Here is a 22,368-nt window from a genome sequence, read left to right as displayed (position 1 = left end):
AAAAAAATAACTGTAGGAATATTCTGGAAGCCTAGGATGCACATGCCAGAAGGCCATCTCAGAAGGAGCATGGGAGGCTAGAAGGACAATGGGGGTAGCTGAACAGCAGCGTTGGATTTTATTTTTTCTAATTTATGTCAAAACCTGGAAACTCTTGGGGCGCCTGGGTGGCGCAGTCGGTTAAGCGTCCGACTTCAGCCAGGTCACGATCTCGCGGTCCGTGAGTTCGAGCCCCGCATCAGGCTCTGGGCTGATGGCTCAGAGCCTGGAGCCTGCTTCCGATTCTGTGTCTCCCTCTCTCTCTCTGCCCCTCCCCCATTCATGCTCTGTCTCTCTCTGTCCCAAAAATAAATAAACGTTGAAAAAAAATTAAAAAAAAAAAAAAAAAAAAAAAAAAAAAACCTGGAAACTCTTTTAACATATTTTGCCACATTGCATGCAGCACCCTTTAAAAGGAAGAAAAAATCAATTTGAAGGTGAGAAAATAAATCTTACTTATTCGATGTTAGCAAGTACAACTGTAAAGGGAAAAAAATCAGCTATATGACAGAGCCTTCAAAACTCTTCTGAGTAAATATGGAAATCTATTTGGAGGCAGAATAGTAGACTCAATGAATTCTATTGTAAAAAGTCTTCTAAAATTGATATTGTGATAGACAATTTTATTGTGAAAATTGCCTGAAAATAGGTTGACACAGAAACAAGACAACCATTAGTAAAACCTAATTAATTTTTAACCCTGTCTGGTTTTTCCCTTTCTGATTTTATTCATTTCAGGCTTTTCATCCTTTGTGAATTTTGTAAGTAAATAGTTTATATGTGGACAAACTTATTTGGAAATTAGCCTGAGGTTTAAATTTAAAATGTAATTTTATGACAATATCCAACCTGAATTATAATCAGCAGCAAAATTAGGGTATTGGAATACTTCCTTTTTTTTTAACTGTTAGAAGGTAACATAATGGAGGTAAGATAGAGACAAATGGGGCCCAAATAAGTGCCAGTTTCCTCCCCACCAGAAAAATAGGTCAGGAGCAAACCTGCCTTGTGGGCCCCGCTTGTTTCTCCATCCCTGAATAAAAACGAATTCTGAGTACCCTGTGGGATGACTGAGTAGATATGGCAATAGATAACTATATGACTGTACCATATTCAGTGTATTTTCCTGTTCCATTGTTAGAATATCCTTATAGCTTCCCCTCATCAGGGTGAATAAAAGCAGTGACCTTTTTTGCAAATTTCTGTACTGACTCAGAATACAGGTACTTTTCTTCACAGCTACATCAATAACTCTTTTGAACAAACTTAATATTTTCATCTTTCCTGAATCATTTGAAAAAGAAATTAACATACCAACACCAGGTGAAAAAAAGGAAGAGACCCATCTAGGAATAAAGGAAAGTTGGCAAATTATTCTGCAGTTTTTAAGGCATGAGTGCCAGACCCTCACTAAAAGGCCAATAATAGGACTAATAGCTTTAATAACACTGCCTGGAAATTAAACTGCTACAATGAGAATGAACTCTGGCCTGCTGTCATTAAGGGCTTGCATTTTCATGTGATCTTTTCTCTGTGAAGATGGTTCTGTTCCAATGTCTCATCCCTCACTCTCTCATTGCCCCTGTACGTGAATCATGTGGCCAGCTCACAACATAATCACCTGCCCTAGTGACTGATGTCACACCAGAATCTTGGGTTTTCTGGAGGAGCCAAGATGTCACAATAGCATGGAAGTTTTTTGTGTGTCTTGTGTCCATGAAATACAGGCAGGTCTACACTAAACCAACCTGTACACCTAGAAAATGATTTGAGGATTAACACAACAATGTGCACAACCTAAACCACAGAACTCAGCAGGTACACTGTGCAGAGCATTGAACTGAGGGAGAGGGAAGCCATGGAGGGCAGGGAGCTGTTTTTGTTTGCAGAGAGAGGATGGAGACGGGGGAGAGTATAGAAAAGTAGCTGGAGAGAAAGTGTCAAAGTGGAAACAGTCGCAGGGACTGAACTAAAAAGGGAGAAAGGAGAAAGGAGAGGGTTTAAATTCCATTAAGACCCTATCAACAGGGGGAGCACAGAGTCTGAAACTCTCCAACTTAATACCTGGCAGTGCTCTGGTGGCAAGGGTGAATCCCCAGGAGCAGAGTGAAGTCTGGGGGTCCTTGGGTCACATAGGGAGAGGTGATTGCCCTGCTGCTGGAAGGACATTTGGTAGAGGTTGTGCGGCCCTGCCACAGGCAAAGGCCCAGTTGACCCTGGAGAACAACCACATTTGCTGATATGGGAACAAGGTCATTAAGGTGAAGCCTGGTGCCAGAAGTGTGTTGTTTTTTTTTTTCCATAATCCCTGCAACACTGCTGCTACACAATCATGTGAAATTTTTCTGGGGCAGGCTGGCACACAGCTGCAGTCTCTGGGCATCAGCAGCAGGGTCCAGAGAACGGTGCTAAGAGCAGCTGACACCTGGCCACTGCTTGGTAAGACACTCTTGCAGAGGGGCACAATGGGTCCAAGCCACAGTTCCTCAGAAGTAAGGGGTTGGGGAAAACAGCCACATCTGAGATAAAACTCAGGAGGGAGGTACAGCCTAGCAATCTGACGGCTTGGTCATGGACAGTGTAAAAGCAGGGAGTGGACAGAGCCAGAGACAAAAGACTAGTGCTGGATTGCAGATCAGGGAGAATAGAGTTCCAATACTGAGACTGGGTAGTTGGGTGATGCCATTTTCACACTTCCCGCATATGTGCATACACACCCACACATGCCACAACAATCCACCCCAGTAAGTTAAGCACTGCCATCTAGTGGAGAATGGAGCCGTTACACTAAGCCCCAACCAAGTGAACCAACCTCCCCTTCAGGAACACCACAAGTCCCTGCACCTGCTTAGTTTACAGACTATAAAGTGCTTCAGAGTTTGACTTCTAGGGGAAAATGATGTAATTTCAAATGTATTGCAGTCTGTTCACTGATCCATCTATTCAATTTTCTTTTCTTTTTGTTCTTTTTCCTTTCCTTTTTCTTGAATACAGAAAGAGAAAAAACATGTTTATTTTAAATTTTTATTAAAAATTTTTTTAATTTTTTCTACTATATTTTTTACTTTTTTGTAAATTTTTCCAATTCTATTTTCCTTCCATAATTTCATTTTATTCTATTTCATTATATTAATTTATCAAATTTTCATACACTTTCCTTTTTCACCCCTTTTTCTCTAATCTATCAAGCTCTGTTCACCACTCAGACTAAAACACCTAGGATCTAGCATCATTTATTTGATTTTTATGTGTGACAGTGTTGTTTTTAATTTTTTAATGTTAATTTTTTTACCTTATCAACTCCTTTTCTTCCCTCAAAATAATGAAACAAAGGAATTCACCCCAAAGGAAAGAGCAGAAAGAAATGACAGCTTGGGACTTAACCAACACAGATACAAGCAAGATGTCTGAACCAGAATTTAGAATCATGACAATAAGAATACTAACTAGTTGAAAATAGATTAGGATCCCTTTCTACGGAGATAAAAGAAGTATAAGCTAGTCGGGATGAAATAAAAAAATGCTATAACTGAGCTGCAATCTCAAATGGATGCCACGGTGGCAATGATGGATAAGGCAGAGAAGACAATCAATGATATAGAAGATAAACTGATGGACAATAATGAAGCAGAAAAAAAGAGGCAGACCAAGGAAAAAAGAGCATGATTTAAGAATTAGAGAAATCAGTGACTCATTAAAAAGGAACAACATAAGAATAATAAGTATCTCAGAAGATAGAGAGAAAAAGGGGTATAAGGGTTATGTGAGCAAATCATAGTGGAAAATTTCCTAATCTGGGGGAAGACACAGACATCACAATCCAGGAAGCACAAAGGACTCCCATTAGATTCAACAAAAACTGACCATCAATAAGGCATATCATAGGCATATCAAAGTACTCAGGCAAGGAAAGAATCATGAAAGCAGCAAGGGAAAAAATTCCTTAAGCTACAAGGGAAGACAGATCAGGTGTGCAGCAGACCTAACCACAGAAACTTGACAAGCCAGAAAGGAGTGACAGGATATATTCAACGTGCTGAATCAGAAAAATATTCAGCCAAGAATTAAAGAATTCTTTTCCAGCAAGGATGTAATTCAAAATAGGAGACATAAAAAGTTTCCCAAACAAAAATTAAAGGAGTTTGTGACCAGTAAACCAGCCCTGCAAGAAATCTTAAGGGTGACTCTCTGAGGGGAGAAAAGAAAAAAATACATACATACATACATACATACATACCAAAAGCAAGAAAGACTAGAAAGAAGCATAGAAAACCACTAGACACTTCAACTCTACAAGAAACATAATGGCAATAAATTCTTATCTTTCAGTACTCATTCTAAATGTTAATGGACTAAATGCTCCAATCAAAAGACATAGTGTAACAGAATGGTTAAGAGAACAAAACCCATCAATATGCTGCTTACAAGAGACCCACCTTAGACCTAAAGATACCTTCATACTGAGAGTAGGGGGATGGAGAACCATCTATCATGCTAATGGTCACCAAAAGAAAGCTGGAGTAGCCATATTTATATCAGACAATCTAGACTTTAAAATAAAAACTGTAACAAGAGATGAAGAAGGGTATTATATCATAATCAATGGGTCTACCCACCAAGAAGACCTAACAATTATCTACATTTATGCTGCAAATGTGCAAGCAGCCAAATACCTAAATCAATTAATCACAAACATAAAGAAACTCATAGATAATAATAACATCATAGTAGGGGATTCAACGCCCACTTACAGCAATGAACAGATCATATAATCAGAAAATCAATAAGGAAACAATGTCTTTGAATAACACACTGGACCAGATGGACTTAACACTTATATTTAGGACATTTCATCATAAAGCAGTGGAATACAAATTCTCCTCCACTGCACATGGAATGTTCTCCAGAACAGATCACATTCTGAGACACAAATAAGCCCTCAACCAGTACAAAAAGATTGAGATCATACCATGCATATTTTCAGACCCCAACCCTGTGAAACTCGAAATCAACCACAAGAAAAAATTTGGTAAGGTAACAAATGTTTGTAGATTAAAGAACATCCTACTAAAGAATGAATGGGGTAACCAAGAACTTAAAGAGGAAATTAAAAGTTCACGGAAGCCAATGAAAATGATAACACCACAACCCAAAACCTCTGGGACACAGCAAAGACGGTCATAAGAGGAAACTGTATAGCTATCCAGGCCTTCCTAAAGAAGGAAGAAAGGTCTCAGATACAAAACCTAACCTTACACCTTAAAGAGCTGGAAAAAGAACAGCAAATAAAACCCCAAACCAGAAGAAGGCAGGAAATGATAAAGATTACAGCAGAAATCAATGTTATCGAAACCAATAACACAGTAGAACAGATCAATGAAACCAGCAGCTGGTTCTTTAAAAGAATTAACAAAATTGATAAACCACTAGCCACTTGGATCACAAAGAAAAGGACCCAAATAAATAAAATGAAAATGAAAGAGGAGAGATCACAACAAATACAGCAGAAATAAAAACAATAATAAGAGAATATTATGGGCATTTATATGCCAAAAAATGGGCAATCTGGAAGAAATGGACAAATTGCTAGAAACATATACACTGCCAAAACTGAAACAGTAAGAAATAGAAAATTTGAACAGACCCATAAGCAGTAAAGGAATCGGATTAGTAATCAAAAATCTCCCGAAAAACAGAGTCCAGGGCCAGATGGCTTTCCAGGGGAATTCTACCAAACATTTAAGGAAGAGTTAACACCTATTCTCTTGAAGCTGTTCCAAAAAATAGAAATGGAAGGAAAACTTCCAAACTCTTTCTATGAACCAGCATTACCTGGATTCCAAAACCCAGACAAAGACCTCACTAAACAGGAAAACTATAGACCAATTTCCCCGATGAACATGGATGCAAAAATCCTCAACAAGATATTAGCCAACCAGCTCCAACAGCACATTAAAAAAATTATTCACCATGACCAAGTGGTATTTATACCTGGGATGCAGGGCTGGTTCTATATCTGCAAAACAATTAATGTGATTCATCACATCAATAAATGACAGGATAAGAACCACATAATCCTCTCACTAGATGCAGAGAAAGAATTTGACAAAATACAGAGTCCTTTCTTGATAAAAACTCCCAAGAAAGTAGGGACAAGAGGATAATACCTCGAGATCATAAAAGCCATATATGAAAGACCCAATGCTAACAGCATCCTCAATGGGAAAAACTGAGAGCTTTCCCCCTAAAGTAAGTAACAAGACAGGGATGTCCATCTACTCCCACCACTGTTATTCAACATAGTATTGGAAGTCTTAGCCTCTGCAATGAGACAACACAAAGAAATAAAAGGCATCCAAATCAGCCAGGAGGAGGTCAAACTTTCACACTTTGCCAATGGCATGCTACTTTATATGGAAAACCCAAAACATTCCACCAAAAAAACTGTTAGAACTAATCCATGAATTCAGTAAGGTTGCAGGACATACAATCAATGCACAGAAATCGGTTGCATTCCTATTCATCAGCAATGAAGCAACAGACAGAGAAATCAAGAAATCGATCCCATTTATAATTGCACCAAAAGCCATAAAATACCTAGGAATAAATCTAACCAAAGAGGTAAAAAATCTATACACTGAAAACTACAGAAAGCTTATGAAAGAAATTGAAGAAGACATCAAAAATGGAAAAAATATTCCATGCTGCTGGATAGGAAGAAAAAATACTGTTAAAATGTCAATACTACTGAAAGCAATCTACATACTCAATGCAATCCCTATCGAAATAACACCAGCGTTCTTCAGAGAGCTAGAACAAACAATCCCGAAATTTGTATGGAACCAGAACAGACCCCAAATAGCCCAAGCAATCTTGAAACAAAAAACAAAGCAGGAGGCATCACAATCCCAGACTTCAAGCTATACTACAAAGCTGTAATCATAAAGACAGTATGGTACTGGCAAAGAACAGACACTCAGATCAATGGAACAGAATAGAGATCCCAGAAATGGACACACAAACATATGGCCAACTAATCTTTGACAAAGCAGGAAAGAATATCCAATGGAATATACAGTCTCTTTAGCTGGGAACACTGGACAGTGCAGTGCAGAAAAATGAACTTGGACCACTCTCTTACATCATATTCAAAACTAAACTCCAAATGGATGAAAGACCCAAATATAAGACTGGAAGCTATCAAAATTCTTGAGGAGAAAGCAGGTAAACACCTCTTTGACCTGGGCCACAGCAACTTCTTACTCAACATGTCTCTGGAGGCAAGAGAAACAAAAGCAAAAATGAACTACTGGGACCTCATCAAAATAAAATCTTCTACACAGCGAAGGAAGTAATCAGCAAAACTAAACGGCAACCAACAGAATGGGAGAAGATATTTGCAAATGACATATCAGATAAAAGGTTAGTATCCAAAATCTATAAAGAACTTATCAAACTCAACACCCAAAAAAAACAAATAATCCAGTGAAAAAATGGGCCAAAGACATGAATAGACACTTCTCCAAAGAAGACATCCAGATGGCCAACCGACATATGAAAAAATTCTCAACAGCACTCATCATCAGGGAAATACAAATCAAAACCACAATGAGATACCACCTGACACCTGTCAGAATGGCTAACATTAACAACTCAGGCAACAAGAGATGTTGGCGAGGATGTAGAGAAAGAACATCTCTTTTGCATTCCTGGTGGGAATGCAAGATGGTGCATCCACTCTGGAAAAAAGTTTTGAGGTCCCTCAAAAAACTCAAAATAGAACTACCCTACGACCCAGAAATTGCATTACTAGGTATTTTCCAAGTGATACAGGTGTTCTGTTTCAAAGGGACACATGCACCCCAATATTTATAACAGCACTGTCAACAATAGCCAAAGTATGGAGAGAGCCCAAATGTCCCTTGATGGATGAATGGATAAAGAAGAAGTGGTATATATATTACTTGGCAAATAAAAAGAATGAAATCTTGCCATTTGCAACTACGTGGATGGAACTGGAGGGTATTATGCTAAGTGAAATTAGTCAGAGAAAGACAAATATCATGACTTCCTTCATATGAGGGCTTTAAGAGACAAAACAGATGAACACAAGGGAAGGGAAACAAAAATAATAAAAAACAGGGAGGGGGACAAAACATAAGAGACTCTTAAATATGAAGAACAGAGGGTTACAGGTGGGGGTGTGGGAGGTGGGATGAGCTAAATGGGTAAGGGTCACTAATGAATCTACTCCTGAAATCATTGTTGCACTATATGCTACCTAATTTGGATGTAAAATAAATAAACAAATAAATAAATAAACAATAAATTAATAATAAATAAAATTTAGATATTTTTTAAAAAGCATTATAATCAATAGTAAAAAAAGTTACTTGAATTTTTTTGTGTAGATAATATTTTGTTAATGATATTTTCATTTCTTTTTCACTTTAAAATGTTTTACCTCCTTTATTACTGCACTGGGTGATACAGTGTTAAATAGAAGCAGTGATAGTGGATACCCCTTTTTGTGTGTGTGTGACTTTACATAGACTGCTTGTAAATTTTACTATTGCATATAACTCTCACATGTTTTTTATTGCTCTGTGGGCTGTTTAGAAAATAGTTTTTATGTTTTGGCACAATTAGAACTTTTTGAGAAAATTTCACTGAAATTTAGGATCTAGACTAAAAGAATACACCTTGGAAGCTGATAAATTATTTGATAGGAGAGACTGGAGAAATTCACTTCCCCAGGTGAATATGTTTATTTTCCAAGTGGGGACGGGGGCGTTGGGGGTAGATTCAGGACCTTGGAGACCTCCTTTTAGTGATAAAGCCAAAGACCTTGGTCCTCTCTACTAAAGGAATGTATTTACATTGCAGAGAATAAGAATTAGGACCTAAGTTCTTGTCCAGGAGCAAAGTGTTTTCTCCCTTCCTTTCAGAAGAGGAGAAGAGATGGTTGTCTCTCTTCCATATAAATGCCCAGGTTCATAGTTGTGTGGTTCACTGCCTGCAGTAGACCCCATTATGTGTAGGACTTATTATCAGGCTCTCACTGCATCATCTCAGGGATAAGAATTGATGTTATAGGAATGGGTACAATTATTTGTTATAAAGTAGATAATGATCTGTTCCAGAAACCTTGTATTTGTATTCAGTATAATATTAATTAACACAGATATTTAAAAGTTTGCATTTCATCAGATTAACAAAATTTCCAGATACTCCCAGTTTGCTGAGAATTTCAACAATAACATAAATATGGGAAGAGCCCAAGTATCCATTGATGGGCAAATGGATAAAGAAGATGTGGTGTGTGTGTGTGTACACACACACAATGGAATATTACTCAACAATCAAAACAAATGAAATATTGCCATTTGCAGCTACATGGATGGAATTAGAGGGTAATATGTTAAGCGAAATTAGAGAAAGAGAAATATCATATGACTTCACTCATATGAGGACTTTAAGACACAGAACAGGTGAACATAAGGGAAGGGAAGCAAAAACAAAATAAAAACAGGGAGGGGAACAAAACACAAGAGACTCTTAAATATGGAGAAAAAACATAGTGTTACTGGAGGGGTTTTGGGAGAGAGGATGGGCTAAATGAGTAAGAGGCATTAAGGAATCTACTCCTGAAATCATCGTTGCACTATATGCTAACTAACTTGGATGTAAATTAAAAAAAAAAAGAAACAAAACGAAACGAAATGAAACAAAACGAAAAGGAAAGGAAAGGAAAGGAAAGAAATGTTTTGAAAATTATGGCCACATGAAAGAATGAGAAAGAGTCATTAAGCTCCAATATTTAATCCTGGGTCCATCTTAGTGTCTGTTTTTTGAATTAAGGACTACATGTATTTATTGATTTGGGTGATAACCAACAATAAATAAGAAAAAAAAGAAACTGTTGAATTGATTTTCACTGCAGAGTTGACTGAAACCCAATGGTGGAACCAGGATTCAGAGAGATACAAACTACTCCTCCAAGAAGATGGTAGATACAGGCAGGAGCTCCATGACAGACATTTCTGAGATACACAAAGAAAGAGTTTGAATGTTAAGAGTGCAAATGTATAGAAACAACTCAGATTTGTTTATAATTAGACTTGTTTGTTTTTAGCTAGCTCAAACTGTGTTCCTATTTGATTGGGCACCTTTGATTTGTCATCATGACTTGCTAATAAATGAACTGAGAAAGTTTAAAAAAAACAGAAGCTTGGCTCTGCTACTTTTTACACTTCACATGCAAACAACGTAAGCATCTGGTATTCCATTGTCGAGGGAGCACTGAGTCTACATCTATGCTTCTTTCCAGCAGACTACGTACTTCCAGGAAGGAAGAAACAATAAATGCTTGGGTAGTAATTGCAGATAACCCATCTAACCCCATACAGTTTAACTTTCCCTCATGAAGAGGACTGTGTTGTAGTGTAGGACTAGGAGTTGAACAAAGACTGTAGTATGTGCTGCTATCTCTTTGTGCTATTTGTACATTATTCCCTCTACCTGGAGTGCCCTTTCCACATCTTCTAAATCTACCTGCCCAATTATCATCATTCGCCTTTCTCAGGTCTCAGGTCAAGAATTACATGGTCTTCAAATACTTCCCTGATGACTTCAGGCATAATGGAGTCTAGTACTTGTTCTCCTATTGTGCCTTATGAAAACCACAATGATGTCAATTGTTAATATGTGTTATAATTGTTTGTTTGCATGTCCATATTAGGACAAAGGTCCTGTTCATTCATTCTGGCCTCAATCCCCAACATGGTGACTGGACTATAGCGGTATTCAATAGTCAAAGAATGAGTGACAAAAACTATATGACCCCAAGGCCTCCAGTCCACACTGCTAGGGAAGGTACAATGGACTGTCAATCAAGGTCACAGGTGTTTGATTCCAGAACTTCAGCTAGCATGGTTATCAGGAACCCAACCTCTGTGTGTCCTCTCTTGTTCCACAAAGGTTTTTGTGGCTCATGTATTTTCCTCAGTGACATTTAAATTGTCCCTGATGCTGTGGCTATTGTCTTGCTCACCTTCATGATGTGGTAATATCCATCAGCACTGCTAATACAGGTGTACCCACGGACAGCATCCCCCAAGATGCTGATTTTGCCACTGTTTTCTCCATAGCAGTGCTTCTAAATGGAGGGGAAATTTTGCCCCCCAGGAGACACACACCAATGTCTGGAATATGGGAGAACAAACAGAGATGCTACAGGCATCTGGTAAGTAGGCTAGTGATGTTGATAAATATCCTGTAAGGCACAGGTCAGCCCCATGGCAGTTGTCTGGCCCAAACTGTCAATAGGGTAGAGGCTAAGAAACATTGCTCTAAAATGAAACAGAGTCATCCCTACAGGCATGGCAGTTCTTTTGCTTGATTTCCCAAAAGTAGTCTGACTCTAAGTTTCTCCGTGGACCTTCTTCTTGTCTTCTCTACCCAGATAACCTAGAACAAAATCTCACAGGGCTGAGTTGTAGAGTATTAATGTTCTATCACCAGGTGCCTAGCTAAATAGGACCTCCCCTACTGGCCCAAACATTTGCCCCAAGACAGAGGTTGAACATCTTTACTTTACTCAACCCCGGATCCAATTCTCTGTTGACCCATCAGACTCAACAGTGTTTATTTCACCACTGGATCACGCGTGGTCTTTCCATAGGATTTTAAACTCCAGTGTTCTGTGGCTCAGTCTGTGGTTCAAAAGCCTGCTTCAGCATTTCTTTCAACCAATGTGTAGGATTATCATAAAAATAGAACACCTGTTGTCTCATCCTAACAATGCGGAGTTGCTAATGCAGAATACCAAATAGCATCTCCTGAATTACTTACCATTTAAGTATTGACACTTAAGCATTGTTCTGCAATCATTCTCAAAATAAATCTGTCTTGCAGAAGGAGGCCATAAAATTGAAGGGTGGAAGGATAAGATGAGGGTCCTAAAGGACCTTATAGTCTTAAAGTGATAGGCATGGACCAAGAAAAGAAAGCCATACTTCTCATGTGCACCCTCCCTTAATTTAATCAGAGAGGAAAGGTGGGGGATAGAGCAATGGGTTAAGCCAGGGGTTGTACTCCTCTCTCTGGAGTTTCTGTGATGAAGGCAAAGGCCAAAAGTCGGTTTTGTTCCTACTGTGACACAAAAGGTTCCACTTGGTTCTAAGTAATAAATGTTTACAACACTGTAATTTCTCTTTAAAGGAAAATAATCTTTGGATAGGTGCTAGAAGAACTTGTATTAGCAGCATGGGGGTATATTGTAGGATATCAAATATAGGAGATAACAATATAAAAATTTTTAAATTCTATCTTGAAAAATAGCATATGAATATAGATATTAATATTGATACCTCAGAATATCCAGGGAATACACTACTGGGTATTTACTCAAAGAAAACAAAAACACTAATTCAAAATGATATATGCACCCCTATGTTTATAGCTGCATTATTTATAATAACCAGAATTTGGAAGCAACCTAAGTGTCCATCAAGAGATGAATGAACTAAGAAGTGATAAATTTATACAATAGAATATTATTCAGCCATAAAAAGTAATGAGATTTTTCCATTTGGAACAACATGGATGGACCTAGAGGGTATTATGCTAAGTGAAATAAGCCATTCAGAAAAAGACCACTACCATATGATTTCACTCATATGTGGAATCCAAAAACAAATGAACAAACAGAAAACAGATGTTAAAATACAGAGAACAAACTGGTGGTTGGCAGAGGGGAGGTGAGTGAAGAGATGGGTGAAATAGATAACAGGGATTAAGAGGTACAAGCTTCCAGTGATAAAATAAAAAAGTCATGGAGATGAAAAGCATAGCAATCCAGTGAATAATATTGGAACAATATTGTATGGTGACCATAATTATTGGAGTTACCATTGAATAATGTAAAGAATTGTCAAATCAATTGTCAATATGTTGGACACCTGGAACTAATATAACATTACACATCACTTACACTTTAATAAACTCTTTAAATTAAAAAAATAGTGAAACAAAAAGGAACACATGATGAATGAAGATGGAGCTGGAACAGGGTGAAGAGCACAAGCAGGAGGTGGGTTACAGATGGGTGACATGAGGGGAAACTATGCTCCACTCACAAAAAGAAGATGGAGAAAGCACTCAAGAACACAAGAGGTCTGCTGCTCCATCAGTGCTGGGGCAGAACATCAATAAGATCCTGGAGGAAGAGACCTTATTCTCTCCCCAGAATCTTCTATGTAGTGTCAGACTGCTGAGTTTAAGCAGCTTCCTGACCTCCACCCCACAATCTATTCTGCCTCCTTAAAAAAAAAAATCCTCTCCAATGCCCAAGATTCTCTTAAGTGTTAAACCTTTTATTTTTTAAATTTAGTAATTTTGAATAACAAAATGCTTGGTTTTTGAAGCACTTAGGTGCAGATTATCTTCAAGTTAAATACAGTCAATCAATTAACTAGAACAAATTTCTGATTATAACACCTTCCACTTTTAAAATATTTTGTAGTTTATAAAGCATATTCACCATTTCATTTAATTCTCTCAATATCCCTGTGACAAAATCCCTTATTTCCTTATCTTATAGAGTAAGAAAGTGAGGCTCACAGTGGTTACATGATTAAAAATTCAACCTAGTTGAGCCACAACAAAATTACCCTTACTCTTTTTTACCTGAAGCTGATTAACTGAATCTTTCCCAGTCTGTATTAACCTGTTAGAATTTTGAACATAATACTTATTCATCAATTATTTATTGTCTATAGTTACCTGAATATGAGGGAAACAATATTAAACTACCTTCATGGCATTTAGACACCACCATAGGGGCATTTGAGCATCCAATTTTCATATAGTGTAGTATGTGCACTGATATGGGAGGTCCAGGGTATTTTCATATCATACAGGAGAGTCATCTATTCCAGACCCAGTGGGGATAGGGCAATATGAGGGAAAGCTCCCATCAGGATATGATGTCTAGGTCTAGACATAAAGGATCAGTGGATATAATCAAGTAGACAGGTAAAGAAAGGTATTCAAGGCAGAAGGACCAGCATGGGCAGGCGAGGAAGATTCAGTTACTGAACTTGCACTACAAAGAACTCAACAGGAATGGAGCCAAGGCATGAAACAATGGAGGAGAACTCAATCTAAAGAGAAGCCTCGACTAGATTGTGTAGAGGCTTGTAAGACATTCTTAAGAGGTTTGCAATTTACCTCAGGGGCCTTAAGGAGACTTGGAAAAGTTTCATGTAGTAAGAAGAAAATAATTAGATTTACATTTAAGAATGATTAACTGGTATGCTTGTGGTAAATGGATTTGAGTCACAGAAATCTCTGGAAACAAAACATAATGGAATCCATTGCAGTGGATTCCTATATAAGTTGGCAGAATTGAACCCTATGGAAGTTGGCAGAATTGGCAGAAGAGTGACTTTAGCTCAGTTTTCTGGGACGGGTCTAATGACTGGCCCAGAAAGTGACACAGATACAGGAAGACATCATTCCTGCACTGCCCATAATTTGATCATCTGTGGACAGGCCATGTTGCTCAGGCTCATAATGAGGAATACTCCTTATCACTGCAGGGACAAGTTCTCATGAGAACTGAAGCTTGGCTTCAATAGTTTGAAAAAGGAGCAGCAGGAGACCATCCTTTTTCCACTGAAGAGACTTAGTTCCTTGTCAAATATCCATTTACTGTGTATGCAGGAGTTTATTTCTGGCTCTCTATTCTGTCCCATTTGTCTATGGGCCTATTTTTTTATGTCATGCCATGCTGTTTTAGTTATTATAGCTCTGTTGCATAGTTTTAAACCAGTAAGTGTGTGGGGCATCCAGGTGGCTTGGTAAGTTAAGGGTACAACTTTGGCTCAGGTCATGATCTCAAGGTTCGTGGGTTGAACCCTGCATCAGGCTATGCATTGAGTGTGGATCCCATTTATAATTCTCTCTCTCTCTCTCTCTCTCTCCTCTCTCTGTGCCTTCTCAACTCATGCTTTCTCTCTCAAAATAAATAAATAAACTTAAAAAAACATGGAAAAAAGGAAGTGTGATGCCTCCACCTTTGTTCTTTCTCAAGAGTGCTTTAGCTATACGGGGTCTTTTGTAATTTCATACAAATTTTGCAATTTTTTTTCCTATTTCTGTGGAAAATGCCACTGAAATTTTGACAGGCATTGAGTCTATGGATGGCTTTCAGTAGTTCAGATGTTGTAACAATATTAATTCTTCTTATCCATCAACAGAGGATATCTTTCTGTCTCTTTGTGTCATCACCAATTTCTTTCACCAGAGTCTTGCAGTTTTAGGTATACCAATCTTTCACCTCCTTAATTACATTTATTCCAAAGTATTTTATTATTTTGGGATGTTATTGTGAATAGGATTGTTTTCTTAGCATTTTTCAGACATTTTGTCCATGTATAAAAATGTAACTGATTTCTTTGTGTTGATTTTATATCCTGCAACTTTACTAAATTTGTTGATGAGTTCCAACAGCTTTTTGTTCAGTCTTTAAAATTTTCTATATGTAAGATCCTATCACGTATACATAAAGACAAATGTACTTCTTCCTTTCTGATTTGGCTGCCTTTTATATATCTTGCTTGAATGTTCTGGCTAGAAATTTCAATACTAAGTCCAATAAGAATGGTGACAGTGGGGCGTCTGTGAGTCTCTTAAATAAATGGTGTTGGGAAAACTGGACAACTACTCAGAAAAATAAAATTGGACCTCTATCTTAAACAGTAACAAAAAGTAACTTTAAATGGATTCAAGATTTAAAAAGAAGATTGAAACCGTAAAACTCGTCAAAGAAAACATAGGGGGAAAGCTCTTGGCTATTTGCCTTGACAGTTATTTTTTGGATAGGACACCAAAAGCACAAGCAACATAGACCAAAATAAATAAATGGAACTGCATCAAATTTAAAAACTTCTCTATAACAAAAGAATCAACCAACAAAATAAAAAGGCAACTTAAAGAATAGGAGGAAATATTTGCTAATCATATATCTGGGTAGGGGTTTATACACACGCACACACATATGCACATACATGTGTGTGTGTGTATATATATATATATATATATATATATATATACATATATATACTGATATATATGTATATACTGAATTCCATATGTATATATGTGCTATATATATATATATATATATACATATATATACTGATATATATATGTATATATATATATATATATATATAGCACATATATACATATGGAATTCATACGACTCAACAGAAACTAAACGATTTGAAAAGCAGCCAGAGGAACTGAATAGGCATTTTTCCAAAGAGGATATACAGATGACCAACAGGTGTACAAAAAGGTGGTCAACATCATCAGTAATCAGGGAAATGTCGATCAAAAACACAGTGAGAGCTCAACTCACACCAACAACACAAGAAGTAACAAGTGTTGGCAAGGGTGTGGAGAAAAGAGAACCTTGTGCACTTTTAGTGAAAATGTAAACTGATACGGCTACTATAGAAAAGAGTATAGACGTTCCTCAAAATATTAAAAATAGAAATACTATATAATCCTAAAATTCCACTTTTGAGTGTTTATTCAAAGAAAACAAAAACACTATTTGAAAAAGTATATATGTACCCTTGTATTTATTGCAGCATTACTTACAACAGCCAAGATAATGGAAGCACCCCAATAGTCCATCAGTAGGTGAGTGAATACACACACACATATATACAAACAATGGCATCTTACTCAGACATTAAAAGGAACGAGATCTTGCCATTTGTAACAACATGGATGGACCTCGAGGGTATTATGCTTAGTGAAGTAAGTCAGAGAAAGTCAAATACCATGTTTTCACTTATTTGTAGAAACTAAAAAACAAACGAACAAATAAACACAAAAGTAGACTCTTAAATACAGAGAACAAACTCATGGTTAGCATAGGGGAGGTGGGTAGGGGTGGGAGGATGAAATAAAGAGTATTAGGTACAAACTTCCAGTTATAAAATAAATAAGTCACAGAGATGAAAGTATAGCAAAGGGAATATGGTCAATATATTGTAATAACATTGTATGGTGACAGATGGTGACTACACTTACCAAGAGGAACACAAATATTGAGCAATATTGAATAAATATGTTGTACACATTAAACTAACATAGCATTGTATGTGAATTATACTTCAATTTTTAAAAATTAAAAAAAGAATGTTGCTATACAAAATAGAAAGAGTTCTGTATTGTATATGTGAGAAGTGCTAACAGTAAATCTTAAATTTTCTCACCACACACACAAAACAATGGTTATTAAGTGAGTTGATGGAGGTGTTAGCTGAAGCTATGATGGTAGTTATATTGCAGTATATCAGTTTATCAAATAAACCCATTGTATATCTTCAACTTATACAATGTTATATGTCAACTGAATTTCAATAAATCTGGGGAAGCAATAATGAAAGGACAACTGACAGGATCCAAATGCATGCACCGAAGAGAAAACCAGAAGGTTGTTAGACTCCAAGTGCTCTTCATTTACAGATTCTGGGGAGTGATGGGGGTTAGCAAGAAGACTATGAAAACATTCACCATTTAGGATTAAAAAGAATCCTGGGATTCAGGAAGGTATCATGGTGAGAGCTTGTTGAACAGACGGTGGGAGGAAGCAGAGGGTAATGAGTAATGAAGTACCTGAAGAACTTTAGTGGTGACCATAGATTGAGAGGCATAGATGGGAATAACTGGCCTGAGGATCCTGAGTGGAAATTGGGTGGAGAGTTTTATTAGAGGACTTTCTTTCAGTACGCTGTCAGCAAGGTGCTAACAGAGCATTGCCTACATCTCAGATGTGTCAGGATGTGGATCACTACTGTGAAGATGCTAGAAAATAGAAAGGAGATAAAGTATGTAATATTGGGGGAGATTATTTGCATAGCCCAAACACTGCATGTAACTGTTTCACAGGAGTTTGAACTGATGGCTGCTCTTTCTTGAGATACAGGTTTCAAAACAAACAGAGAGAAAGAAAGAAAGAAAGAAAGAAAGAAAGAAAGAAAGAAAGAAAGAAAAGAAAGAAAAGCAAAATAAAAGTTTGTGCCAAAACCTGCAAAGGTTTTTAAGATCCAGTATCATGCAGCCCCTAATCTCTGCTCTTACTATAATTGGGGTATACATTGGTAACAAGATAAAGATTTAAACCTTCCTAGTTTAGAAATCTCTAAGCACACAACCAACTGACTCAAAGGCCAAGAAGAAATCATAAGGAAATTAAAAAATACTTACAACTGAAAGATAACAAAAAACTTTACAGCATAATTTCTGAACTGTAGCTAAATGAATACTAAATGAAATTTACAACTTATAGGTTTATATGAAAAAAGAAGAAAAAATGGAAGTCAGTAAGCTAAGCATACAATTTGAGCAGTGAGAAAAATATTAACTAAAAAGGACAGGGAGAATTAAAAAAAGAAGGTCAATAATTAATGAAAAAGAAAAAAAGTCCCAAACAGAGAAGACCAAGCTACCCAAGTCAATATACTGATAACATTCATGAAACTTGTCTGACAAACTTCAGGTTAGAATGACTAAGAACAGAAAAGAAAAATGGAGAGAGAAATTACATAAAAAATACCGTAAATAAATAAATGTAAAAGATTTTTAACAATATTGCAATAAAAAGATTTAAAAGAAACTTTAAAAGTCAACACTATGAAAGTCTTTATGCCATAAATTGTTAGACAAAATGAACACATTCTTAGAAAAATGTAAATTTCTAAAGTAGACTCAATATTTAGTAGGAAAAAAAATTCTTATAGGACATTAAAGAAAACCAGTCATTCAAAAACTGTCCAAAAGGATTTACTATAAAGTTACACCAAACTCTCAAAATAAATTTAACTTACACAAGCCCTGTCTGAGATAAGAAAAACAAAATATTGTACCACACTATTGTAAGGCTGCTATGTCTAATAACAAAGTTAGTGAGTTACAGGAAATATGAAAAAGGAAAGACCATCTCACTTATATATACAAGCACAACAATGCTAACAAAGTATCAATTAATTAAATATGAAACTATATTTTAAAAAGTATAGCTCCTCATGATTAATGTAAATTCATTCCAGGGATGCAAGACTGGTTCAATGCCAGAAAATGTTAATTAATTTAATTACATTAACAGATTAGAGAGGACAATTTATATAACTAGATGGTCTGCCTCCTAAGTGGAAAATGCAATTTCTACACAACTTTTTAAGCTAAAATTGCTCACTCTGGACTTGCTCACTCTTTTGTCCTTCCCTGAGCTGGAGTGTCGGCATGATGGTGACCCAAAGGAAGGCAAATCCACACAATGGAAGAAATCTGGATGTTAGAATGGTCTCCTGACGCCTGAACTGCCCACCCATCACTGTAATGTTTTATTTTGGTCTTTTGGAATAACTTCAAATATGCCCTAGTTAACACAGAGAGAGAAGGGCAACTTTATGAAAAGTAGATAAAATCTGACTGACACACTCTCTCTTCCCCATTACAAACCTGGGTACTGAGGAAGAGTAGTGGAAAGGAAATAAACATTAGAGTCATACCCAGTTTTGAATCCAAGGTCTACTACATGCTAAAGGTCGAACTTCGGGCATGTCAATTTCTCTGATCCTCAATCTCACCAGGATTAACAGGGTAAATGTCTCTCCCCCACACTGTGCAGGTTCTTTTTAGAATGTGAATAACAAAGAATAGTAATCAGTGCTGCTCTTGGGAAGAAAGTTAGGAATTTAGGAACACTGATTTTTTTTTTCTGAAAAGTTGCCAGATAAAATACGGGAAATCCAGTCAAATTTGAATTTTCAGATAAACAGTGAGTATTTTTTTAAAGTATAGTATGTCTTAAGTATTGTGTGGGAGAAGGTTAGACTAAAAAGCACATATTGTTTATCTGAAACTCAGTATTTTGTTATTTGTTTTGTTAACTACAAGCAATCATATCTGAAGGAAAGAAGAAAGTAGATTTCTTTGGACTGCCATGAACCATAACTAGAGACAGAACAGTAAGAAATGAGTGATTTCCAGCCCCGGGGGGGTGGGGGGGCTGGGGGGAATCACCCATTTGGCACCTGCAGCAAGCAAGTGGTCAGTCTACCCAAACAGACAAGAATGGACTCAACACAGTGCCAGGGACTCATGGCTTTGGCATGAGTGATGCACAGAATCACAGTCTGGAAGCTAGCATGCAAGCTTAAGAAAAATGTTAAAAAAAAAAAAGGATGTTTGGGAGACATCCAAACATTTCCAAAATTCCTCCAGCTGCTTCTGAACCCTGCTCCCTGTTGGACAAAAAGGATATGTAGAGAGGAATAAGCGAAATCTTGTCTTCGTTAGAGTCTAGCATTTCACCTTTGTGCTTCTGGGAATACCCGTAAGGATGAGATGGGGACAGAGTATCTTTGCCAGAAAGACAGAGATAATAACACTCATCTCTCAAAGTCATTGTAAAAATTAAGGTAAGGTAAAGGGTTTAAGGTCTTGGCTTAACATCGGGTCTGAGTATGGACCCCATCACCAACATCAGTACTATTACTCTCCTCTGTTCCTTGTTTTCCTTCTTCTTCCTTCCTGAGGCTCACCATGGCCTCAATTTGTCCTAGATTCAGGGCTTCAACATCTTCACCTTATTCCTGAGGTCAGACCTACCAGGTGCTGTGCTTCTCTACCCTATGCACCAGAAGCAGTACTACCTCTTTCTTGCAAACAGCAGATATTTATTTAATTTACATTGTATGTCATGTACTTTGCTGGAGAGAGTGATCATGCAGTGAACAAGACAAATGGGCCATCACAATAAAAACCGTGGCCCTCCAACTACTTACTTAAGAATAATTTGAAGATCACGTGAACATTCAGATTTCTGAGCTACACCCTCCAAACATTATTCCAAAGAAAAACCATTTAATGTTCTCTGAACTTTGGGAACTACTGACCTGAGTCCTTATCATACAGGTGCTAATAATGGTGATGTTGCTAACTGCTGATGAGGCTTACAGGTTTTACATTTTGGGGTCCACTGCATGGTGTGTTGCCTACCCCAAACGAAGAAATTTCAAGTAGTGGTAAATCAAACATCAATGACAGGCTGATAAGGCGATATTCCAAGAGGAGCTTGCATAGAGCCCTCAACACTAGATCACAGAACCAGATGCCAACTCTACCTATGTGAGAACAAGAAGCTTGAGGAGGCACAGACCTAAAGCAATGCTCCTACTTTCTGGTCTCAGAATTTCTCTGCAATCACAAAAATTATTGAGGACCCCAAATCTTTTGCTTGTGTGGTAAACGTACTTCAATTTAAAACTGAAAAATAATTTTTTTTAATTTGCTTGACACTAACAATAATGAACATATAATGTATTCAGACAATTTTTTAAGTTCATTTTTTAATTTATTTTAAGAGAGAGCAAGAGGGGAGGGGCAGAGAGAGAGGGAGAGAGAATCCCAAGCAGGCTCCATGCTGTCAGCACAGAAGCCAATGCCGGGCTTAAACTCACTAACCGTGAGATCATGACCTGAACCAAAGTCAAGAGTCAGACACTTAACCAACTGAGACACCCAGGTGCCCTTTTATGCAATATATTTTTATGAATAATTTTATCAAAGCAAAAAAAATACAGTGAGAAGAGAGATACTATTTTACAACAATAAAAGGATTATTAGAGAAGAGTAAAATTCTCATGTCTCTGTATACAGTCTGTTAGTATGTCACACTGGAAAGCTCCACTGTCCACTCATGAGAAAATGAGAAGGAGAAAAAGGGACACAATAGGTTAGTATGATTATTAACATGGTTAGTCTTGTAAGCTTCCTGAACGGGTTTCAGGAATCCTCAAGGTTCTGGGCCATGCTTTAAAGACCACTCACCTAAAGGATGAGGAATTGCCTAGGGATGGCCCCAATGCTTCCACCCAAGTGGTATGCTGTTTGGGAATCAAGATGAAGGTAAGAGAACAACTCTGACACAAAGGCCACCACTTTGCATTTCTCCCCAAGCCTGGTCTTCCTGTGAGTCTCTCTGCCTGCTTTTAGTGACCCTATTACATCCTCAAGGACAGTTATGCTACTGAGCTTCTAAGACATGACTTGAAGCTGAAATGAGCTTCCTGGTGGAAATTTTCCACTCAGAGCTCAAGCCTTGAGACAAAATAAAGAAGAAACCAGTCTTCCCAGAACTCTTAAAGCTTCCTCATCTCCCAAGAATGGCCATAGACCCCCTTCAAAAAGGAGCCTTCTGCCTACCATCCATTCTCCAAAACCCACTCACTCTGTCACACT

Source organism: Prionailurus viverrinus, chromosome D1 (assembly GCF_022837055.1).
Source record: "Prionailurus viverrinus isolate Anna chromosome D1, UM_Priviv_1.0, whole genome shotgun sequence".
In the NCBI taxonomy this organism is placed as follows: domain Eukaryota; kingdom Metazoa; phylum Chordata; class Mammalia; order Carnivora; family Felidae; genus Prionailurus; species Prionailurus viverrinus.
This window is presented reverse-complemented; position numbering follows the sequence as displayed.